Below are 13,285 nucleotides of genomic sequence, written 5' to 3' on the forward strand. Positions count from 1 at the left end.
TTACATTTTTATTCTGGGGCTCAACTCAAATATCTTTGCATGATTTACGTCTAAAAAAAACTCCTTATCTTTAAGGCCTTCCTCCCGAGGAGCCCACTCTACTCTGATTGGCCATCTCTCTGAAGCTGTCCCTCGGCAGACATCTGCCGGCTACTGAGGCAATGCCACCAAACCATGAAACAAACTATAGTACTAAGATTTCACTACTTTCTCTCGTTCTTCACTCGAAATGTCAACTTCTCAAAGACATCCGTTCATGTTCAAGCTGAAATCCGATCCAAAATATGAGTGCACAACGCGAACAATCCATTGAACAACCTTAGCAACAAAGGCTATGTAAAGGATGTCCTTTTATGGGCATGTGTGACAAACTGACATCAGTTTGTCAGCAAGGTAGAAAAAAACGTTGCAAATGAGGTGTTCAGAACAGGTGGAAGCCCTGGCTTTTGATTTGCATACGTTAACCTCAAGTTTTGGAACTTTGACCATGTTCAGCATATGCAACAGACAAATTCTTTCATGTTTTGGCATGTCTCCCTGATATCAAATGCTGGATGTCACAAAACTTCCTCCAGTTCAATTAGTCCAAATCTGAGGTTCTTTATTTCGGTCCCCCTAATCCGACCGGTGACTTGAAAAAGAATCTTGGGAGCCTGTCCTCCAACATTAAGCAATCCACCCACAATTTAGTTGTGATCTTTGACTCTGAGCTTTGTTTTGACATACACATCACCAAGGTAGTACAATCATGCTTTCTCCAAATTAGGAACATTGCCAAAGTTAAAATTTATTATCTCTCCAGCTCGTTCAAAACTCAAGACAAGAGACAAGATCATTATGATTCCCATCATTGCAACGCTACACTGGCTACCCGTTAGGGATAGAATTGATGTTAAACTTTTATTAATTACTTTTAAAGCCCTACATGGCCTTGCTCCTACCTATATCACAGATTTACTCGTGCCTTATGAGCCTAGCCACTGCCTGTGTGCCTAAGGTAGGACTCTCCTAACTGTTCCCATAGCTTGCCTCATTACAAAAGGTAACTGGGCATTTTCCCCACAGCTATGGAACTCCCTACCTGAGGAACTTGGGTTAGCAATCTCAATGCCTTCTTTTAAATCACTTCTCAAAACTTACTTTTACAGGAAGGCTCTTTTTTTTTATAGTAAATCTCTTGTTTGTCTCTTTATCACTATTTCACTTGTTTTTTATTATACACTTTGTTTTACCAGGTCTTATGTTCTATGTTTATGGTTTTGTTGTTTTTATCCTGACTGTGTGTTCTATTTTATCTTGTTCTGTAAAGCACTTTCTAACTGTGTTTTGAAAAGTGCAATGCAAATAAAATTGATGATTATTATAAAAATAACAGAAAACCAGGAAAAGCATATGTCCAGTTTTTACACCACTTATGTCACGACAAAGTCACAATTCACCGGCACTACAGGCCCCATGGGTGTCCTTCTGATCCTTCTGTCTACTGTGTTAGGTGACATAGCAACCAAGCCAGAGGACATCTCATTGTCTTCCCCCTTACAGTTCCATCAAGGCTTGTTGAGTTGGTTCAGGTACTTTGTATAGCATGAACACATGAAGTGGTTGTAGTCCATTGTAAACATGAAATACGTCCCAAGAAATACTCATTTCTAGGGATATGATAAAAACGGTTTCTGGAGTTTTTTTCCAACTTTTAAGCCATGATAACTTAAATGAGATTCATATCACATAAAGCCCACAAAACAGTAACATGTTTTATGTACATGATCAATAATATGTATGTTACCATGATTACAATCTGCAACCTGATTATTAAATCAATTTTGATTACCAAAGAGTATTCATTAATTTTTGGCATTTTTAATGGGTTAAGGTATATAACATTTAACAGTAGCCACTATGTTTCTTTATATTTCTGCTCCATCTTTCTCCTATTGTTTATTCCGGTACAATATCCAATAAAAACTTTAAAATCCCATTGTTAACTACGTGACCACGAAGGCCTGTTAGGTGCATTTCAGAAATGTCTCACAGTCTGCTAAAGTGATCACATCGGTAGCTTCTTTAACCTTGAGTATTAACACTCTGCCCCCTGCTAATGCCTATCAAACATACTTGACCTGTCGCTAAAATAGATTTCCTCCATGATTAATCCATGCCTCTTGACTTCTGGATTAAGAATTCAAAGGCCCCGGTGCTAACTATTATCCCCAGGTCATGTTCTAATATTGGAGATTGGGGCATTGTCTTGCTCACATATCCTGCCTCTCTCTACCCTCTCTCTCATACACACACACAGACACACACACACACACACACACACAGGTTTGCACAGGAAGTTTTTAACTATGCAAGAGAAACTCTGACTGTCAGGTATCATCTTTCTGTACTGCAGACACATCCACTACAAGAAATACATTTTAAAATTGAGCAAAAAACAAGATAATGTGTCAGACAAATAAATAGGGATTTGTACAGTAGCCCGACGATAAGACAAGCTGATGGGAGATAATGATGTAAAAAGTAAATATGCTCTTTAGTCACGGTGTTTATACATCTATTGTAGATATCTCTTATCAGGAGTTTACTCAAGGAGATTTAACCACATTTAGCTCAAAGATGCCTCAGATAAGACCTTGATAAATATTCATTTGGCTGTATAATTGGCATCAATTCAAGGATATGTGAAATGTTGCAGCAGTTTGGCTTAATTTTCAGGCAGTAGAAGTGAAAGCTGGTCTAATAGGTTCCTCTGCCATTGAACTCCTGCCTTTTGAGGGTATTTGTAACAAATTACGCCTTAATACTTGGGGGTATTTTGATTATGTTTCATTATGTTTTATGTTTATGCCACTTTTATTTGCTATTATGCTGCTTACTTGGCCAATCTCAAGGGGAAATCCTGGTTAAAGATGTTGATATAAGTAGGATATTGATGCTGAAAATTACTTGTCGTGCTTTTTGGCTTTCTACTCATTATGCAAATGATTTGATTGCACTTTGCAGTAGATGTTTTTATTTCAGATGCAATTTTATTACAGATAGGTGGTTTGTAGCATTTGTAAGAAATGTGGCTCTCACATCAAATCCATCACTTCCAATTACAGACCTTAATTCTCAAACACTGGAGACTCAGTCTATAAAAAGTGCTCAGAGGTCCTTTGAGCTGTTTTTAGATAAATACTGTATATATCTAAAAATTTTCAAATTACCTCTCTTTATAGGCGTTCTCAAAACAGCTCAGATGACTCTACTGACTTTTTGTTCTTAGTTATAACCGAACAAGAATCCATCTCTCCTCTATATTGTCTATGGTAATTACTGGTTGTGGTTGTTTGTTTAGCCTTTTGTTTTGACTGAGACCCAAAGAGAAAGAGAGAGAGAACAGGCTTTCCCCAGGGTCCTACACCACCCTGCATTGGCATTTCATTGAAATATTAAAGGTGAGGTAGATCCACAGCGACATATTGTAAAGCCTGTCACTCCGATCACAAAGGCACTGAAGTGAGTGGAGGATGGAGAGGAAAAGCAAGATGAAGCAGAGAATTGGGGGTGGGGGAGGTGTGTGGGGGGGTGTAGATGGAGAGAACGAGGGAGGCAAGGGACCTGAGGCTACAATAGAGGAAGTAAGGTGACTGAGAGGCAGTGGCTGGGAAAGTCACAGTACAACAAGCAATCATAATTTCTAAGCCACCGCTGAGAGAAGTTGGCGAGCAGGACAAGTGGAAGGGAATCTTATTGACACAGGGATGAGGGGAACTCACGTGTTGAGAGAGGCTGAGAAACCAACAGGGATGTTAAAACACTGGCAGGATATACTGAGGTCCAGCCATTGATTTTTTAATTTATTTATTTTATTTTTTGTGGCAGCTTGACGGGTGTGTTTGCACAGTGGAACATGTTGGCTATCCTTGTACCTATCATGCTTGTTTGTCATGGAAGGAAAATGTGATTGGCACTCAACCCACTGGAGGTAATGTCAATTTTTTTTACCACATCTTCTCCCCAATTTGGAATGCACAGTTCAGTATGCATTGACGTCCTTTTCACTGCTAACTCTGCTGTTGTCGTAGGGAGCATATAGACAGCCACATGCTCCTTTTCAACTGCCAACTGAGAGCTTAACTGGGGAGGGCGTTAGCACCTAGGAGGTTGTTGCTACCCCCTAGCTCCACACTCAACTGTGCAGGTACCCCAACCAACCAGTAGGACTTTCTGGTGCAGTGACCCACCCACAAACATGGCTAATTGTGCTTTTACAACCAGAAATAATGCTATTAGGAATCCAACTGTGGGTCTCTGGGATTGTGGATGAGATTTTTGCTCAAGTTCCATCCATTTATCCAATAATTTTTATTGAAAGGTAAATACAGTATACGCCAGGACACCACAAAAAACAAATAAGAGTTGAAGTATTCACAAACAGCCTGTAAATCTATCATCATGCACAGCTAACATTGCTGGGATTTTTAGACAAATGTGGCACCATACTTCAACTTGACATTTAAGAAATCATAAGAGTTTACAGCTTAAATTTTTACTTCTTGTCTTGACAATATCTAATTTAACTGAGAAGCTAAGCAACAAGGAGTTAGTTGAGAAGAAGACGTGAATTGCTAAATTAACAACATAGTGTGAATTGACATGCCATACTGACAAGCAGAATCTGAAGCCATTTGAGTTAATTTTAAAAATGAACTGTACATCCATCATTGCAACCAGCTTTATCAACGTTATTGTAAAATCTTTTTGACTGAATAATGTTGAAACTTTGTCGTTGTTGTCTTGTCACTGATCAAGCTTCAGATATCAAATTCATATATTGCATCCAATGAGACAAAGTCAATCAATCAATAAAAACTGCTAGCAAGGCAGATGTAAATCTGACATTATCCTAAATAAAGGTAACTGTAAGTGCAGTAAGTGCAGTTGAAAACCATCTGAATATGAAAAGTGCCACGGAATTCCCAACCAACTCATCATCGAGCAAGACAAGCATCTACACCCACACTGGTGGCGCTGTGAGTTGAATGCTAATAATAATAATCTTTACCAAATTCCATGGCAATCCATTCTGTAGCTAGATTCTGTAGAGAATAAAAGCCTAAAATGTCCACCTGCTGGCAACACTAAAGGTAAAGTCAGGGCATCTCTACTGAGATATTTCAGTCTAGACTATTTCAGTCTGGACAAAACCGACTCCAACTGACTGACTCCATCAACATTGCCATCCCCTGTCAAACCATGAGCAAGCTAAAAACACATTTGTGATTGCTGGGTTCAAAGAGGTCATTTACAAAATAACCTATAAAAGTCAAGAAGTAGTTTTTGACTTGGTGTTGTTGGTGACATTAAACAAAATATTGTCAGAATATCATGAAAGCCATTAAAACTGAACTGAATTAAGTTAAGTTAGGTTAAGTTTATTTATTTGACATGGGCATCACAATAGCATTGGAACTGCAACATACAATTATGTAAAGGCACCAGATGCACTGCTTAGTCTTTGTAGCAAAACGCTAGATTACAACACCTGTCCACAGGAGGCTTTTTAAAAAGAAAAAAAAATAGAATATAAAAGTTAAAATGTGAAGAAGAAAATAAAGAAACATGAGAGGAAAAACAAGATTATATACACAAATACAGACATAAAATTACAGGTGTGTCTATTCAGGGGTATTAGGTGTGAGAACAATGTTGTCTCTCTTTTAGCCATGATTTATCACCTCTGTTGAAAGCATTAAAATTGTGTTGCATTTTCAAATCAGTGGGTAGACAGTTCCATAGTTGTGCTCCTTTAACAAAGAAAATTGATTGTCCAAAATTCATTAAGCAAAGAAGTAGCATGACCATGTAGGCATTTAAAAATAAGCTTTAGGTTGGAATAGCTTATGAAGCTTTCAAAACTGAAAATATTGTGTTTCTCCAAGATGTGACGGTGCCACCTCATTGGTTTTTTATACATGATTTTTTTGTCTGATTATATAGTGATATGATAGTTTTATTGATTGTGAGGCTTGTGACCAGGTAGTGATGCAATATGATAGATCTGAGAATATCATGGCATGCATGTAGAACTGGGCTGTAGAGAAAGGCAGATACTTTCTGATGTGTCTGAAGCAGTTGAGATTTGATTTAACCTTTTTGCAGATATTATTCACTTATTTATCAAATTTTAGATGCGAGTCTAAGATGATTCCTAAGCACTTTACTTTGTCAACCTCACTGATGACCTCATTCTTTATTTTTACCATGAATCTTTCATTGTTGTCTCGTTTATGTATAAAAAAAACAGTTCACATTCAGAGTTAAGTGAGAGAGCTCCAGCCATTGTGATACAGAATATAGGGAGTCATTAAGTTGGTCAGCGGCCTTGTTGGATGTTCTGGCAGATGTATAAACGACCATATCATCTGCATACATTTGGCAGATGATATGGACAGGACAGGACATCTCTCAGGTAGGTCGTTGATATATATGCTAATTAGCAATGGACCTAAGACCGACCCGTTGGGTATCCCTATGTTATTGGCATGGAGGGTAGACTTTTCCCCATTCACTCTCACACATTATACTCTTCCCCGAGGTACGAGTCAAACCACTGTGGGCATGGTCAGAGAATTGGAATTTGGGAAATTTGGATATCATCACGCTGTGATTAACAGTGTCGAAGGCGTTTTTCAAGTCTAAGAAGACTACTCCCACAGCATGACCTTTATCCAAAAGAAGAAAGTTTGGGTCTGGATCTAAACTGTTGTTGATGCAGTAACTGATTTGTCTCTAGATGTAATATGAGTTGCTCTGCTACTGTGTCAGTAATTACAATTGGCATGTAATTATATGTCAAGCCTTGCTCACAAGATTTAAAGATTGGACTGACGGCTTTTTTCCAGGTCTCAGGGAAAATTTTTGTTTTAATTGATAAGTTCACAAGGTGTGTTATTGGAATAAGTAGTTGAGTTCTGTATTTCTTTATCAGCGCAGAATCAAGATTATGGATGTCCTTGCCTTTGAGGTGCTAAAGTGACTCATGATTTTTAGTGTTATGGTCCACCGTGTTGGGTTACAGCTGGTTTAAAATTATTTGCAAGTTCCTGTACTGACTACAAAAAAACCCATTGAATTCATTTGCAGTTAGGGCATTATCAGAGATATGTTCATTGTTTATTCTTAGTTCCTTTATTCTCTGATGCTTATGGGTGTTTGAGTTGGTTAAACCACTGATGTGTTTCCACAGTTTGGAGCTCCTACCCTTAGCCTCTTCGGTATGTCTTCAGAAGTAATTTGTCTCAGCCTTGCATAGTTCAGTGACAATTTTGTTTCTTAGGCCTGTGTAAATGAGATGATCGGTATCAGTCAAACCTTTTGAGGGCAAAGTCACGTTTTTTCATTAATTGCCAGATATCTTGACTAAACCGTGGGAGTGACTTCTTTTTTGGGCTGCTCTTTCCTGTTTTAGTGTATCTGTCTATTAAACCATTAATTGCTGTCATGAAATTATCACAGCAAGTGTTCAAGTCATGTGTTTCTGTTACTGTATCCCAATTCATTTGATCAGTTCTCTTTCAAAATTTGCAATTTTACATTTTGGAATCTCTGATTTTACAGATTTCGTGTAATTCTTGGTATGATGAACCAGTCATTTCTTGGTCAGCTTTCAGCCAATGTCTGATCGGCCTGTGATCAGATTGAATGCTTTAGTTATTCTTTCCATCCAAACAAGGTCAATTAGAGTTTTACTTTTCTTTGATGAGCTGTTGGTTAAAGTTTAAAATAGCATATGGCACATTTATTGTAAAAGATTAGCTTGCATGTAGATTTTCATTTCATTTTCGACACCAAATTTATACCAAAGAATAATTTTAGAATCCAAAGACATACAGTGGCAACAGTTGTTATTGTAACAGTTATTTTTTATTATACTCCACACAGGTGTTGCTGGTTTACATCTCAACCATGGCAACCAACCACTGAGAGACAATTTTCCTGTTCTTGTTTCCTTACAGTTGAGGCAGATGGCCACCCACCCAAAGCCCGGTTCTTCTCGAGGTTTCTTCCCATTATAAGGGAGTTTGCTCATCGAGGAATGTTGGGTGTCTGTAAATCATATTGCAAAGAGTACAGTCTAGACCTGCTCTATATTAAAAGTGCCCTGAGATAACTTCTGTTATGATTTGGCACTAAATAAATAAAACTGACTTGACTTGACCAGATATCATGACCTGTGTCAGGCAGCAGACAGGAAACTACTGTAATTTAACCTTGTTCTCTGTTCACTGGGATTTGTTATGACATGGTGTGTATGTTTTTAAGACAGAGTACATGAAAGATGAAGGGGCTGCCACTAACAAAGTGTCATCTATTTTTCTTTTTTCATATCTTGTTAGCTGATTTAGTTTGGCAGCTGACTAATATGGCAGTCTCTCTTTGTCCAGATGATAATATGAAGAAAAAAAAATGTTTCGACCTTTTTCATATGAAAAAGTGCTCACTGACCTCTGCACAGTTACTGCCTTTGTTCTCTCCACTTAAATACAATATATAACCCACAGGTGATGCAACAAGTTCATGCCAATCCTCCATAGCATGTCAAAAGGCATCCTGAGAAAAGAAGAACATCAAAAGCTGAGAAAAAAGCACTTTATTACGAAACCTCCCAGGGACAAGCCGAATAGGCTCTGCAGCAATTTGGTGTATATGCCCTAGTCAAATTAGCCAATCATGTGATGCAGCAACGTTTGCCATCGAAAATGGCAATGATTAATACAATATCACAACTCTGAATGGACTTCCAAGGGCCTTGAAGGGTTGATCTTAGAAAGTGTGCTCATCACAATAATGGAACATAATGTGAATGGCTGCAGGGATTCCCTAAAAGGAGAATGCCAAGGGTTAAAATGTCTAATGTAACATGGCTTCTGGTAATTAGAATAACAATCACACAGGCACATTACATAAAATAGAAGAAAAAGAACACCCTACATTATATGAACATGGTGTTTGTAATGCTGGTTGTCTAGTTACCTGCTTCAGCATGAGTTATTCATCAGTGTTATATTGCCCTTTAGAAGTAGAATATTATTGCTTCCAGTGGCGGCTAACGCTGCAATGTTCTCACATTCAAGCACAACAATAAGACCCCATGGCAGAGATCCAGCTGGCATTGTTATATTAAAAGAATGAGGGATATGAGATAGGACAGCTTTGAAGATATGGGAGTACAGTTTAAACTGCAGAGCAAATACTGATCTGATGACAGTTTCCAGAGTAACAGACACAAAGCGCCATCAAGGGGAAGTTAAACAGTCTCTGTAGTCTCTGCAAGGTCTTGATAAAGGTTTGGTGTCTGGTGTCTTGAATCACAATCCATTCTTCTGGTCACTGATGTTAAGTACCAGATTTTTCCTGATTAAATTGATCTCATAAGCAGTTCAATCAGCTAGAAGAGAACAGATTATACAGAGTGTATGTGGAGAGTTGGTATTTGGTGAGTAGGCTCCAACCTTGTCACTCCCCAAATAATAAACTTGGTTTTGTCATTTTTTCCCTATGCAACAACCCTTATGCTGGATTATCAACATACCTTTTGTAGGTAAGTGTCTCCATCTAATAGCATTCAGTGTGATATTATGATTGTGCAGCCATATATAACCAAAAACTGTAACATAACCACAGTATTGTCTTTGCATGGGATCTGCCTTTTTTATTTTTCCTTTGCCCATTTGAGGTGTTGGTCATTATTACTATGACTTTATGTGCTACAACTATGATATCTATGGTGCCCAGAAGACGAATCCCTATGACTTTTGTCAGTCATAGTCATGTTTTGAATTATCCAGTGTAATATTTCAATATCTACTAAATAGATTGGCACAAAATTTCACAAAGACATTGATATATCTCATGCATGAGGTCGAGATTTGTGGTTTTGAGTAAAATATCTCCCCATTTGTTAAGTCGATTGTTTTGAAATTTGGTGCAAACATTCATGGGCCCCATAAGCTTTTCATCCGGCACCATTATCAGGTCAACTCTTCATTTGTCCAATACTTTGGTTATTGACAAAATATTGGCAAAAGTAATGACATTCCCATCAGCCTCAACTGCACTTTGTGTTTAATGCAACTGCTGTAATTAGCAAATGCTAGCATGCTAACATGCTCAATTAAAAATGGGACACATTATACCTGCTACACATCAGCATTTTATCATTGTCATAGAGAATGTTAGCATGCAGACATTAGCATTAAGCTCAAAGCACCACTGTATTGAAGAACAGCTAGCTGAGTTTTTTATAAAACAAGGCTGTTTCAACAAAGTACTGACTAGAGCTATAATGTATTTTTTGTTATTTGATTTCTGAGAAATCTAATGTAGAAACACCAAAGGCCACTGGAGACGGAGGGGATTGTGATTATGGCATGTCACGGCACAGTGTTCATGTTAAATGTACAGTAGAATTGCTTAAATAGCCATTCAGCCCCTCTCACAGTCCCTGTTTATGGTCTGTCAAACAGGCTGGGTTGTGCTAACATGCAAACTGAAGCTGTTCAACATAATGGAGCACATTTAGTGATGAGTTTGCACACTAGCTGAGGTGGATAATTTGTTTGATGGTTTGCAAAGGATGTGCTGTGTGCGTGTTTAGTCATGTTGTATCATAAGCCGTCTTGGGTGCTATATTGTTATTCTATATTCTATGTTCTTATTAGGAGCATGGTTGTGTTGAACTAATTTATTATATTATTTATATTTTAATTCTTAGAAATTACTGTAATTAATGACAAATTCTTGTAATTCCTCAAAAATGCCTTACATGTCCAGCTACTACATATTTTTGACACAATTTTAAAATACAGCAGCTTCAACACATCGATTTAAAGCTCCTTGTGTTGTTTAATCTAATGAGATGTATTTCAATATTGTTGGCTATTCCTTGTGGCAGAAACAGATCATTCATAATTTAACAAGTGCAAATTAGCTTTTATTGATCGTGGTTGTATACATCTTGGACGCATTAGTAAATCAATATTTTAATACTGTTGTGAATAATAGTTTAGAATGTGCCTAATTAGGTTCATTAAATGTGAGTAGCTAATTTACTCTCTGAGAGAAAATCTTGTGTTTGAGAGAAATATGACCAGCCTGTAGTTTAGTTTTAATTGCTTTGGAAACTTGGTCTCTTTAACCAAGGTAGTCATATATATACCACGCGAATTCTTGTTGTTATTATTTAGTTAATTCTTCTGATCAAAGAGGAGGCTCTGGATCCCGCTGTCTTTTATAATGATGTACAAGAGACAGGCATGTAAAAATATGACCTTTGAATTGAATGTTGACTGTTTGCAGTCATCAAACTACAGCTTAAGTGTGCAGATTCATACCGTAGGTAAAGTCACATATGCAGTTAATTCTGAGTGCTGCTCAATAAAAAGACATGTACATGATTTTTATTGCACATTGAGGTTTGGCACCTATAGAGCAGTGAGAGGTCTTTGCAGTGTTGCCTTGGCAGAATTTGGCTCTAGAAGACCATGACAATATGGTAGAAACATGAGATTATCCCACCTTGAGCGCTTTGATATGTAAGCTAGACTGACTGGAATACATTTGCTTTTATGATTCAACCTGCAATACTTCTTTGAATTCAGCTCTTTAATGCATGCCATTTTTGGTTTACTTTAATCATGTTGTGGTAAACCAGCTAAGGTGCCACATGTGGGGACTACAAAACCTCACACATGAAACAAATATATTTTTACTTTTTCCAGCTTTACTTTTTTTTTTTTTTTGCTGTGCCCCTTTGTTGGCACCTCACAACAGCAGTATTATCAACATGGCTGTACCTCTGCAGCTTAAATAACACAAGGCAGATCATCACGGCTCGGATGGATTGTAAATAGTCGAGGGGGCGATAAATTTGTCACCGCTTGGACAGAGATAGGGCACATTACCTTCAGAGGAAGCATATTTCACCCTTCCCTGGGGCTGATGAAATGCGGAGCACAGGGGCAACACAGCATCTATAAGTGAGGCCTTCTTTATGGCCTGATTAAGTCATCTGATGCTAGCTGTAGAACCAGCCGTACAGCTTTATTTCACCTCCCACTGTGCTGCCGTTGTAATCATCCTGGAGACTATGAAGGTAAAACAGCATCAGAATAGCCCTTGTAATATGATGGGGACAGTCGTTCTCCTTCCATTTTTATTTCAGCCTTTGTAACTTCTTGTAATCTAATACTGCTGGGTAAGGCCCTTTTCCTTAAACATTCAAAGTCTGACATCTTTGTTATGAAGATGCTAAAAACTAAGCATGTCTTTTTTTGTTGATTTACAGTACTGCTCTGCTAGAATGCAATTTCCTATCATGTTATTTTCTGGATAATGTGTAAAATAATATAGATTTGCTGAGAAACCATTTGTGTAATCATGTTTCTGTGTTTTTTTCATTTTAATTAAAAAAAATCATGTAAAGCAGGGTATACACAAGACAATGGTAAGTTTTTGTCTGCAAGTCTGCATTTCTTCCTCAGTAGCAGAACTGTTCTGGGGGTAGAAGTAATCTGATTGGTAGAGTAAAATCTCAGTGAGTGTAGCCAAAGAACCACAGACCTTACCTGACTGTGCATGATGCATGTGTAACCTAGATTTAGCCCTAAAATGATGAGAAGAGGGCTTCCAACTCAGTGCTGGTGATTTTGTTGTTTGTTTTTTTTAAATTAAGACATTTTTCTCGAGATATTTCTATCAGTCGTTTATTTCTTATCTGCCATTGCCAGCATCCATCTATTCCCTTTTCCCGTAAAGCTGTTGAGCATATTTCCTTCCAGATCTGACCTGGTGTCACACAATGAGTAATGAGTCTGACTCATGGCGCCTTTTTTTAAAAACTGATGGATCACAATAACTACAGGAATAATTCATTGATTTTAAAATCCTACATGTGGAGCCTTAAATAAACAAATTTTCACATAATTACCTTTGAAGACATGTGCATTAAGTGTAAGCAGAAGCATAAGTGATTGAAGAGTTATCCTCAGCCATTCATCATAGTGCAGAAATGAGCAGGCATCATATTACTGTAATGCACCTTCTTCTTATGAAAAGTTAAAAAATCAATGGTTTTTGAATGATACTGTGAGGTGATATTGGGTTCTCCTCTTGTTCTGTGTACAGTATATGTGATCAAACCAAGTGCACTTTACATGCCAGGGGTTTTACAAAAGAAATATCCTTCATTGTGTGTGTGCATGTGTGTGTGTGTCAGTGCAGCATTAGCGAGCCA

Source organism: Thunnus thynnus, chromosome 21, assembly GCF_963924715.1.
Source record: "Thunnus thynnus chromosome 21, fThuThy2.1, whole genome shotgun sequence".
Classification (NCBI taxonomy): domain Eukaryota; kingdom Metazoa; phylum Chordata; class Actinopteri; order Scombriformes; family Scombridae; genus Thunnus; species Thunnus thynnus.